The sequence below is a fragment of the Cupressus sempervirens genome, chromosome 6, assembly GCF_028749045.1.
Source record: "Cupressus sempervirens isolate cs-2001-9-10 chromosome 6, ASM2874904v1, whole genome shotgun sequence".
In the NCBI taxonomy this organism is placed as follows: domain Eukaryota; kingdom Viridiplantae; phylum Streptophyta; class Pinopsida; order Cupressales; family Cupressaceae; genus Cupressus; species Cupressus sempervirens.
The window spans coordinates 29755263-29768783 of record NC_143123.1 but is presented as its reverse complement, the minus strand read 5'-3'; the positions used below and the strand labels follow the sequence as shown (position 1 = coordinate 29768783).

At 29.9% G+C, this 13521-nt stretch overlaps 1 long non-coding RNA gene across 1 annotated transcript; it reads left to right on the top strand.

Annotated features, from left to right (window-relative positions):
- Nucleotides 1-1069: 1069 nt before the first annotated feature.
- Nucleotides 1070-3104, top strand: LOC149550938 (uncharacterized). The gene is made up of 3 exons (XR_016353269.1): nucleotides 1070-1345; nucleotides 2449-2532; nucleotides 2632-3104. It is a non-coding gene; the product is annotated as an uncharacterized LOC149550938 (long non-coding RNA).
- Nucleotides 3105-13521: the final 10417 nt, after the last annotated feature.

Genomic DNA, 13521 nt, shown 5'->3' with positions numbered 1-13521 from the left:
TTTCTTTAATTTATAGACCTCACAAATAAGACCAAAACTTGATGACATTTTTTATATTAAGATATTATAAATGGACTTCAACAAATTTGTATTTTAATATTATAATAAATTATACAAAATTTTAGACTTTGGCTATTTTCAAAACTCTCACTCCTACCTTTATTTAAACATTTATTTACCACTTCAAATTCAATCACTTTATAGATGAAATTATTGAGGAAACATTATGAAAATATTTTCTAATGTTTTATAATATTTGTAGATGGCATGTCACTATTGTCAACTACTAATGGTTGTCTCTCTCTCTCTATAGATGAAGACACACTCAGTTCATTAGATTTGGATACCCTAAATAATTTTGAAACTTTTATTGGTAATATAATATTCTATATGTGTCCTCACCATCATGCTAACTTATTATTAGTTCTTTAAAAATGACAAATAACGCTGAAATTGGTGATTTTTCAATTTTTTGAGATTCTATATACATATTTTAAAAATATTCCCATTTTTATAATCACTAGTGATTTAAACAAACTATTGACAATGAACATTTTCCAAATTCATAAATTCTTTGTTATAAATTTACTTTCACATATATTTGATACTTTAAACTTTTCTCATTTTTATTATTAATAATTACCATAAATTATTGTGTAAATAACTTCTTTTTATTTTAAATATTACAATATGACAACTTCACTTTTCTCATTTGACCCTACTGCAACACACTTCTATAATTCAAAAGATTCAAAATTCCACCCACTACTAATTAAGTAGAAAAAATTAATGAACTAAAATAATATTATAATATCCAATTTACAAGAACCTTCACTCTAGAACTCACTTTGACCATTACACTGTTTTTTCAAATACATAAATTTGGTTAAACTTTTTAAATATAAATTCGCCTTCCTTTGAAAAGGCAAACATAATGAATATGGACCGTTTCCTAATGTAAGGGCGGCTTATATACATGTGACCAAACACAATTTGTGCACAAATGGTATTTTGCGACGGCGATGATGGCATTTTGTGATTGTGCCTGTAAAGCTTGATTCAAGTGATCTTTATTTTCTTCATCGACTGTATTCAAATTATAAGCAAATTATTGCCAGTAATAATATACATTCTCTGTAGAAAATTACAAACACAAATTGGTGTGTTTCTAAAATAAAATTATGGTTTCAGATTCAACAAATTTCATCTTCTTTCGACAAATTAGTAACTATGATAAAAGAAGAGCACTGGAGGGCTACATTCCAATTTTAGACTGGAGAGGTGTTGCTAACGGATAAGGAGAAGAAGCCACATACAAGAAAGCAATGAGGAAACTAAGTGGAAGGTAAGCCTTGTGTGCATCATTTCCATCAAATGATTCCATTCTAGATAACTAAAATTGCCATCACATATGAATGTTAAAAAAATTAGGAATCTAAAGAAAGAGATATTAACATATTAATTTTATGTTAAGATAAATATGACCTATATAATTTAGACATTTCTAACGAAATTAATTAGTACAATGGTTGGTTTATACATTCAAGGGCATGCAATAGATATTGGTGTGAACTAGAAAAATTATGATGGTAAGATCTATTTATAGATTTCAGGTTTTAAAGATATGAAAAATTATGGTAAAATAAGTATTTATATATTCAAGGGTATTTATTCAAAGGTCATGCAATAGATATTGGTTTGAACAAGAAAAAATATGATAGTAAGATCTATCCATAGATTTTAGATTTTAATGATATGAAAAATTATGGTAAGATAAGTGTTTATATATTCAAGGGCATTTATTCAAAGGTCATGGAATAGATATTGGTTTGAACAAGAAAAATTATGATAGTAAGATCTATTCATAGATTTTAGGTTTTAATGATATGAAAAATTATGGTAAAATAAATGTTTATATATTCAAGGGCATTTATTCAAAGGTCATGCAATGGATATTGGTTTGAACAAGAAAAATTATGATAGTAAGATCTATCCATAGATATTAGGTTGTAATGATATGAAAAATTATGGTAAAATAAGTGTTATGTTGCTTAATAGATATGAAGAAAAACTTGAAAATTTTATATTTTGTGTAGGAAATATAATTAGTAAGTAATATTTTCTTTTGCAATCTTAAATCTAGACTTCACAATTCAATTCATAATGTGTTTATGAGTTAATGACACGTAAGATCGTTACAAATTAATAGTTATATGAACAAGAAAAGAAGGTTTATATAATTTGGTTACATTTGTAGAATATCATAAAGTAACAATATCTAGTTGTGTCTTGGTAGAATAATTATATGATGCATGAGGTATGGTGATGTAAGATGTGAATATTACATGATGATTTTGCATAAGGAGAACAACATATATGTGGATTTCTACAAGGATAAGTAAAAGAAAAAAACATTCTTGAATTAACAAATGTACATGTACATTTCAGAGGATTGATACTGTTAGAGATGGAGTTTTTGTTGATGACAACTTAGTATATGCCATTGATGACCCCCGTGCTCCTTAGATCTAGGTACACACCTCTTTTAAGTTTCATTTTTACAATAAAAAATATCTATGTACAAAATTATAATTATGTATTCATATTTCCAAATGATTTATATTTTTGTAGGTATAGGTAGTAGAGCATGCTTCTTCCAGTGTGGGCTTTGATCATGGTGGGAGGAGAGGTGTTGTTGATGCAACACCTACTAGTTGTAGGGTTACAAATATTATGGATATGACAACCACTAGTGCTCAAGTAATTTTTAATCATAGAAATTTAAATTAATTTGAAATTTACTAGATAAATGTGCACTTGTATCAATGTATTTAAATTTAAATATATACATACCATGTAAATATTTGAAATTCTAGAACCTATGTGTACATATATATAGGTCCCATAGATACATGTCTAATACATTGTTATATTTGAATTTGTACGGCTTAGTTGATACTCCACAGACACATGATCCTCATGATTCTCAATCAGAGGGTCACTCTGTTCCTATGCATCTGGATGACTCTCTAGTTTAGGACACATGGATATGTTTACTTTATCATTGATCTGATTGAGACATATAACATTTATAATTTGACACACACACACACACACACACACACACACATGTACATATTGATTTTTCCACATACATACATGTGTTTATGATTCATTTTTTATTAAACACATGATTGGTTTGAAATTTATTCTATAATTGAATATATGTTTCTAGTTTATGACCTTTGGATATGACTTTGCCTGTACACACAACTTAACTATCATGTGTGTGTGTGTGTGTGTGTGTGTGTGTGTGTGTGTGTGTGTGTGTGTGTGTGTGTGTGTGTGTGTGTGTCTTTGTGTGTGCGCGTTTGTGTGTGTGTGTGTGCGCGCGCGTGTGTGTATGGGTGTGTGTATTGTGAGCTCTAAAATTTCTTGGGACTTTAATATATTTATATATAAATTTATTATTTTTAAAATTTCACTTGCCAATTCAAACTAGTCTAGATATATGGTTATAATTAGTAGAAATCAAAGGAATGTCATTAAAGTTTTCATCCTCATCTCGATTGTCTGTATCAGTAACAAAAAGTGGCACCAAAGTACATAGATCTACATATCCACGATCTTGACTGATGCACTCATTGTAATTCTCAGCAATGCAATAACAAAAAAAATATGAATAGTCTCTCATGTACAATGTCCAATTGTGATGATTAGTACTCATAAAAAAATGTAAAGATCATTCTTTTTCTATCCTCTTGCAACCATGCATAGTTTTTCTATCCACACCTAAAGACACATATTTAAAATATATGTACAAAAAAAAAAGTAGAGACAAAAATGTATATTCATGCATGTGCCATGTGTGCATAACTTAAATTAGATTTAAGTGAAAATACACACACACACACACACACACACACACACACACACACACACACACACACACACACACACACACACACACACACACACACACACATGTATATTTACTTGATATCTCCCAAAAGACTTTGCATGGTACTATTTGACTCACTCTTGATGATGCACCAACCTCATTTGATGCAAAATGTGTCTTGCACCATTAAACAATGTCGTGAGCATTATTTATATATGAAATCCCTTATAATTCATTTGATACTTTCATAGAGCACATTTCATAAAAGCTCCAACACCATCACATTTACCTTTTCCATGTCCACTTTAAAAGAAAGTCCATACATGTGGTATGCTTTCATCACAATGATATCGATAAAGTGCATAAAATGGTTGAGATGATTTGAATTGTGCAGCACACCCATATGACCAAACATAATCTTTATCGATACTTATGCCTCTTTCTTTGATATATGCAAAAACTTTCTTGAAATGATGTTCTACAAAAATGAATATCATGTTCTTTATCATCACTTATGTAGAACTAATATTCTTTTTTGATGACTCATGCTTGTGCTTTGAATACCATCCAAATATAACTATGCATGAAAATAGCACAGTTGTACCATAATAGTAACCTAATCTAAAAAATAGTAGTATGATTGAATAGCCTTTTGATGAACAAAGGAATAGTTTTCTGCAAAGTCAACAATTGATAAAATGTTTCTAGGTGGGAAGTTATCTCTAAGTGTTTGAAATTGTTGTGCTTCCCACTTTGCAAAATATGCATGACGAATATATGGTTGTATCAAAATTTTAAATTTGTCCATAAATGTTCCCACAGTCATCTCCTGTTCAACATATTCTAATATTTTTGATTCTTTCCTAGATTTAGTTTGATTCATTACATGCTTGTAAGCCTTGCAAGTTATCATTTTTGTGACATCAATATGTTCATTATTCAAAGAAAAAAAAGCCAAATTAGAACACGTGTCACATAGTCCTCTAATGCAATTGATTTGACCAATAGGATCATCTATTTTGTCACATAAAATAGATGAGATGAACTCACTTTGTCTACTAGGTGGGGCATTTTCAAATCAAAAAGCTTCTTCTATACATTTATGAAAAACTTGACCGTGAAGATCAAATTCAGTATGATAATGACAACAAGTTTCAAACACTTTTTTTCTCCTAACATAATATGGCTTCAAACTTTCAAATAATGTCTGCCCAATCTTTATATCTGGATTTGAACTACAATATGGGATGTACATTTCATATTGTGTTATGTCCAACCAATGTTTTTTATGATGTTCATAAAGGTAAGGTCTAGCCCTATGTCTAAGAACATCTCTAGTATCTGATGAAGGATGAGTATTATCATTCCAAATTGATATTACCAAATTTTTTATTCTATCATCAATCATATCACAATGAGGAGCTCTACACATAATTTCCCAATTTCCTTCCAAAGTGTTATCATCAGAAATCATTCTTATGTTAATATATTTTGATATGGTTTTTCTATGTAAACCAATATGTGAGGAAATTGAAGATATTTCTCTAGTTTTTGGTACACTACTACTAAGAAAAGATTGCAACATAACTCTTGTTATAGTGTGCTTATCTTTACTTTGAGTTTTCATCCCTATAGAGCTCAAACTTTTCTTAACATTTTCAACAATATCACTTTGCATGTTAGAAAATTTTCTCTTTTTTGATGTTGTGTCTACACCTAACAATTTTAATAACTCTTCCAATTTTTTCTGTAAAAGAACACAAGCAAGTACTTGATTTTCTTCAAGTGTTTCCAAGACATCAAATTGAATTGCTATATTCTTTACCATCTTATTGATACCCCTTTTTTGGAAAGACTTAATGATTTAATACTAGCAAGTTTTTTTAATTTATCCACATCCATTGTAAGTAAATGATCTAAACTTCTATGACTGATATTTTTCTTTACACTTACGGCTAGTCTTATGTGTTCATCCATACCAATTTGAGAAACTAATCCTGACCCTTCTCCAAGTTCCATTTGTTCATGTCTTAAATTATCATGTCCCAGATCATTATGTCATGGATTTTCATGTTTGCTCATCTTGTGAATGTTTTTTAAGACCTACATGCATATAGATAAATAAATTTTGAAAATTAATTATAAAATTGGAAATATACACATCAATATTCATTTACACATATACATACCTTCCCTTCTTTTGTGATAATTCGCTAAAGTTTTCACACAATTTCTCTGTTTTGCATCAATTGATCTATTTCTTGAAGATTCACTTTGTCTTCCTTGTTATTGTCCCATCTTTGATTTTCAAAATATTTTGAATTGTCAAGTTGGTCTACAAAAAGCTGACAAAATATTTCAAATTGTCTTGAGCCTTCTTCTTTTTTCTTCAAAACAACGGATTCCTTCTAACATTTATGTGTATTGATTAAAATATGAGCCTACAATTGTTATTTATACCAAACAAAATAATTACAAATATTTTATTTTTGATTGACTAGGGGCTTCAAATGAAGCCTATAGGACTAATTTGGACCGACTAGGGGTTTCAAACGAAGCCCTTAGCACCCAAAATTGGTGCTAAGGGCTTCGATCAAAGCCCCTTGGCCCTAAACATGTTCCTAAAAGGCTTCAAACAAGGCCCATAAGTGGCCTAAAGGGCTTTGAATGAAGCCCCTAGGTGGTTGAAGCACTTTGGCCATGGAGGGTTGGCCAAGGGGCTTCGAATGAATCCCCCTAGCCATCCCACGTGGCCTTTTTTGGCTACCATGAAATAGCCCAAGGGGATTTTTTTGAAGCCCCCCCTTACAAAGTGGTAAACTACCTAAGGTACTTTTTGCAAAGTGTCTTCACTCAAAGACACAAAAATGGGCTTAGAATGAAGTCTGCTTCATGCAAAGCCTCCAAAAATGGAAAGTTTTCAGATTATGATCAATTTCTGGCAATTTTGTTCTATTGACAGTTCAAACAAGGGCCAAATAAGTTTAAACTCTAAAACTAAGTTTAGAAATGTGTTCTCCTTTTAATAAGCTTTACAATAAATATATTTCTAGCATATATTGTGTTTATTGTGATGTTTTATTTTATATTTTATCAATATAGGTTTGTTTATCATTTTAGAAACCTCTATTTGAAGCCTTGGGAAAAATATAAAATGAAAGAATAATTTTTTTAATAAAAAATATGATCATCAAAGCTATGTGTATTAGCTTTCTAGCAAGTCAAGAAAAAATGCATTTTGATATATACAAATCAAGTTATATTGACCAAAAACAACCTATGTCTAAATTATCGTTATTGTCACTTTGACACTAAATAAAACAAATAATTTTTGATAAAAATGAACAAAACCAAAAATATTGCTAGTTATTGATGTTAGTATTCTGTCCCAAAAGCAATTTTGTAATTATCCTACTTTTAAAAAGAGTTATATTGATCAAAACACCAATCACTTTTTGAAAATATCAATTTTCATATAAAGCACTTCTTAGAGGAGATAAACAAAAAGGACTTCAAATGAGATTATTAAAAAAACTAAAGAATATTATTAGAAACTAGATAGAAAATGCTAAAAACTACTAGTTTACATCATCATCAAATTCTTTACGGTGTCAAACTTGGCCAAAAAGTGGGAACCATTACCATAACTAGAAGAGTAAGAGCAGAGAGTTGTTCAAAGTGAACTAGCAAGGGAGGAAACTTCAAAGAGGAGTGATAATTCATTAGGCTATTTCAAACAACCAAGGGAAGAGGTGAGACTATAGTACTCACGAAGTACGCACGGAGATCAGAGCATCTTCAAGGATAGACAACAAAGATCTACAAGGAAAGATAATTCTATATTTAGATCACATACATTAGATTGATTTCTTACTATTGCATCTAGTTATAGAGATTAACATGGCAAGCTTCATTAGTAAGATTTTGTAAATCCTCTAAAAAGGTGTCTATCACAAGGATATTTGTAAATCCTCTACCCAAGTAGCTTTCACAAGCTCATGTAACCCTAACAAGTTATCTACATTCCTACTAGGACATGTTTCTAGAAGAAATAGTTGTAGCTCTGAGTTGGTCAGCCATTTACATCATTATAAAGGATAGTGAGTATATTACTTCCACCATGGTTTTCACTCTCCGATTGAGGGTTTCCATGTATAAATGTATGTGTCACTTGATGAATTTTTTTTTGTGTGAGTTTGCATGCTTTTATTTCACTTCATAAGTATCATTTTTTTAACAGTTAGGTGGTTGTTACTTGGTTTGGTTGGAACAATAAAGAGGATAACTAGTTTGATTGTTTGTACCAATTCATCCCCGCTCTTAGTACTAGTTGAGACTAACAAAAGAAGGGAGAAAAAGATACATCAAAGTACCCAACTAGGGCAAAAAGAGAAGATGGAGGTTGAGGTATCATCTCTTCCACATAATTGAAGAAAAATTCCTTCCTAGAAAAACTCAAAGAACATAACAAGTAGCATTCGATGTAGAATAAGATGTTCTCTTTGGAGTTAGATAGGATTGTTGACAGTTCTCCATTGCTAGTAGTGTTGTTGTCTGTAATTGCTGGCTGTCTATGCTAATTATTTTTTGGTTTCAATTAGTTTACATGTCTATTATGCAACATTACAATTATTTTACAATAACATTTTATAATATAAAACCAAAAATTTCTTATATCTTTCTATGCTAAGTTTTGTCAAAAAATACTTCAAACCAATATCTATTGCAAATCTATAAATAGATACCAAAAAATATCAAACATAGGAGGAAAAAGGAATGTTGAATGCAATTGATTAGTATTTTCTGGTTGAAGAGTATAATGATATGAATGAATACGAACAACATGAATCTTTCAAAGAAAGTGGGCTAAATTTTTTTTCAGAGGGAACCAAAAACAAAAATAAGAATAAAGAGGGAGATCAAAAAAATTATAGGGGAGTGAGGTTTGTTAAGGCTCATCGTAAATATGCTGTTAAGATTAGAAACCCTAATAAGAAGGGCTCTATATTTGGCTTGGTAGTTATGACACACTCGAAGTAGCTATAGTGGCATATGATTGAAAGGCTCTTGAATTATGTGGTTCAAGGGCTAAGCTCAATTTCCCTTTCAACTTTGAGTCTGGATAGTATGTGGATCCTTTTTTTCAATTGTCTTCTTCACACATTGCATCTAGTATATCGAAGAAAAGGAAGACATGAGGAAAAGTTGAAGGTCAATAGTTTTTTTCATATAGCTATTGTGGTGGTGTAGTGTATTTATAGGAGATGCATGTTCCTAATTCTCTCCTTGCCATGCATATACCAACAATTTCTATATTTATAGAGGCCATCGTAACAATTCCATGTATAATAAAATAGTCTCTTAGATTGGTTTTTTAGTACTTAGTTTCTCTAATTTTTTAAAATGTGTTTTATATTTCATGAAAATAAAATTTTACATAAGGGGGAGATATTTAGTAGTGACTATAGCTAATTTTGAGCATTTAACTAAGATATTAAATGCTATCAATTTTTTTAAATTTTTGTTCTTGTTGTTCGCTTATGTAACTTAATTTCTTAAAGTTAAGGATTCAATTTCTCACCAATAATGATGCACTTAAAGTAGCCCACTAAAAGAAAGAAGTGAAGATTAGGACTAGAGAAAATGGAGAAATTGTGAAATCCCAGGATGTTCCAATAAAAAAGAAAATTTACAATATGGAAAGAGTCATATAAAAAATGGGTGAACGCATAGATTTTTTTTTCTCCCATTGTAATCCACCCCTTTCACCTTTGTTTTTGTATCATACGACAAATTTAAGTCTAACGAAGAAGTCCCTAGACGCTTAGAGAGAAGAACAAATGACTTAATCTACGGACAAAAGAATTGAAAGGGATAGAGAAAACAATTGCCAAAGAAACAAAAACCATCATGTACCACCATTCCTATCACAAGCTAAATAGTTATAAGGAAAAGAAGCTACAACCAAATTAGAAGTACAAGAAACCTAAGTTAGACTAGCCTCATCACAAACCACATTAGGTGATTCCATAAAGACCCCCTTATGGGAAGAAATCACAACAACCTCTAGTGGATTAGTGATTGGAGGGGAAGAAGCAAGACAATCATGCACTACCACCTAGGGAAAACTCAAATTTAAAAATGAAAAATAGTCACATAAATTGTTGGTGACAATGAATTAAAGCTATAAACATAGAAATTAATTAAGTTATTTGTCAAAACTATTAGGAATTCAAAATGTGATATAGAAATCAACACCATATGACAAAACTAAACACAAGATTAAAAAATCAAATCCATTAATCTATCTCATGAAACACAATGAAAATAATAGTTACATGATTAACATTATAGAGAAATATTGACAAATCCTAGGAATTTTCTAGGCATAAGAAAACTAGCATTACTTGTGCATCTATGCTTTAAAACAATACATATGTGTGTCTTGTTATTATTGTTCACAATTTCATAAGTTTACATTTTGAATTTCTAAGGTGGGCTAATGAAACTATATAATTTATTCAAAATGAATAAATTTATTTTCATTAATGAAAAATAGAATTATCTTACAAGGGAGGGGAATTTTTTTCTCTCATTTATACACATACAATATTAGTCAACCATGCACATGATTACATCCTTTATATGTATTAAGTTAAAAAAGTCAAAATGTAATCCTTAAAAATCCACTAAAGATAAAAATAATTAAAAGACAAGATATTGATAGGAGAGAGCTTTCAATGAGAGTAAAAGAAGAATCTTTGAAGGCATTGATGGTTATTGGTAAAAGGGAATCCCTTATTTTTCACATATGCTATACTTATCTTTGTGTAAGGATGGGTAATTACTCATTTTTAGTAAGAAATTTTAAGAAAAATACATCACTTATAAAATGTGTTATTAATCTCATAAGAGATAGAAAGAACTATAAAAAGAGAGTTTTATCCTCTCACCTCACCTTTTTTCCTGGTTGGCTTGGTTTGATTTTGTTAAATATTCATTTTTGTATTGATAAAACCTCTTAAGGAACACAATGTGTAATAAACTATTTCTATAGGTTATTTTTGAAATGAAATAAATCCAAGCCTTAGTAATTAGTTACAAAATGATTCTTGGATCTCTTGGAAGGATTTTTTTTAAGTTGCTGTAATCATCCTATGTCATAGGATTTAAATATTGTCCACTAGTACTTCATTTGAGTTTATCAAATTTTGGTCAAGAAGTATTACTTACTAATCGAACATTATTTCAAAAAGTAGATCTTTCAAAGAGCATAAATACACCTTTATTTTATAGAGAGGTAAATGAAAAGACATTATGATAGAGTTGTGCATATTAGTTTCATTATTAAGAGAGTTTTTTCTTGTCATTTGAGAGGAATTTGAATGTAATTTGTCCCTAGACTAGGGAGTCTTGGGTGAAAGAGTTATTTACTACGTAACTTTCTAATTTTTTGTCGAGCCTTTTTCACATGTTTCAAACTTAGTGATATCCTATCAATGTTCAATATTTTATTTGTAGTGATTATCTAAGCGCAAGTCCAGACTGGTGAGATCCTTCTATGTTTGTAATCAAACTAGATACACAAGTGAAATTTACTTATGGGAAAGTTCTCACTTTGGTTTTTTATTATTTGGGTTTTCCACATATAAAAGTCTTGGCATTCTTGTGTTAATTAATTAATTAATTTTTACTCAATAAGTTGTGTACTAGACTCTATTTATGGTTGAATTTATAAGGGTTATATTTCAAAGTTAATTCATGCCTCCTCCTCTTAATATGTAATGCATGTTCATAAATTACCACAACTCACCTTTTTTTCTAACGATTCTATTCTTTGAAGATTTGATATCACCTAATTTTGCATTGGTCATTGTATTCATAGTTTTTTTCCATAATTGAATGGTGTACTCTAAACTTTCTTCTTCTTATTTAAATAGTAGGCATTAATTTGGGAGAAAGGTCTTTTTTCCCCCCCTTCTATTAGTCCTTAGTTAGAATTACTTTATCCAAGGTTATCTATGCAAATTGTCATGATTTAGGGATCACCTATGCTCCCCATCACATTTTGGTTGGAAATTATTTATTTGAGATGAAATCCATTGGAACCTCATAACCAGGTTGGTTAAATAATTCCTTAATTTTTTAGAACATGATATGAGTTCATTATCCTTATGAGAACTCAAAATTTTCCTTTTTTCCAATTAATTAGTTAATATAGTGTTAGCATTTATTATTTCTATTTTCTTTCACAATTCATGGGTTTCTATTAATTATTGTTATATTTAAGTAGTCTTGTACTCTTTGTCCAATCCTTTATCCCAAACATGGCATTATATTATTAGCTTTAAAAATGAAATTGAGTGATGTATATTTTTTGCATAATCTTCTTGAAAAATGAGACTCATTTTCATTTACAATTTTTGAGCTAGTATGTTTTCCTATAAAAAAAATTCTCTTAATTATATAATTTTAAACCTCTAACCTACACAACCAATTAGAAATTGTAAATACCATTTATAATTCATGTGAATACAAATAATTATAGCTTTAAATTTTATTCTAGATGGAGTGTTTTAGGCTTTCTAAATACAGTACAATGTTTTGGCTTCTAATGATAAATTTTATAACTTAGGATCTTTAAGGTTAGCTTCTCCATGTGCTCTTTCCTAGGTTACCATTTACAATTCATGTGAATAGAAATAATTATATTTAGACTTTCATTCTAGATGGAGTGTTTAAGGTTTTGTAACTATAGTAGAATGTTTTGGCTTCTAATGATAAATTTTGTTACTCAAGGTCTTTAATGTTAGCTTCTCCTTGTGCTCTTTCTTGGGTTACAAATTTCTAGGATATAAATGAGATTCTTTTCTCTTTGTTCAATTCTTTCCTTAGAATTGGTCTTTCTGTTGTTATTATCTAACATAATGCTTTTAGGAAGCTCCATGGATGAAAATATGTATCTGGGTATGATTGCAATATAGATTTGTGCACTATCAATCAAATAGATAAGGAAAACCCTATTTCTTTTCATAACTCTATTTATATAGTACTTTTACCTTACATTGATTTCCAATACTCTTTATTGGTTGCAAGCATAAAAGAATGGGATTCCCATCTACTTGGATGGTAATTATTAAGCTTCATTCAATCCAAATTCATCTTTTAGTAGTCATAATTTTGTTATTAAAAGTATGTAAATTTCATGATTGAAAAAGGAAACTCAAGTGTGGAAACAACTTCCTACACTAATCCCTTAAGGAAAGTGTTATGCAAATTCTTATCAAATCCTTACAATTTCAGATTTGATATTATGTAAACAATAATATTATATTCAATAGTGAATACAAAAAATAGATAGAGAAAGAAAACACATAAATACAAAGATATGCTAGTGGAGAAAAACCTTTCAGTAAAACAACCCCACCCCTTGAAAACCCTCACAATGTATTATCTTCAACACAATGGTTACAATACACTTGCAATGCATTTCTTTATGGAAACAGAAGACTAATCCAATAGCAACAAAATACTACCAATAATACACTCTCAGACTCACCTATCTACCACCCTAAAGCCACTTATATGATGTGCTTTTCATTTTAGGACAACTCCCAAAG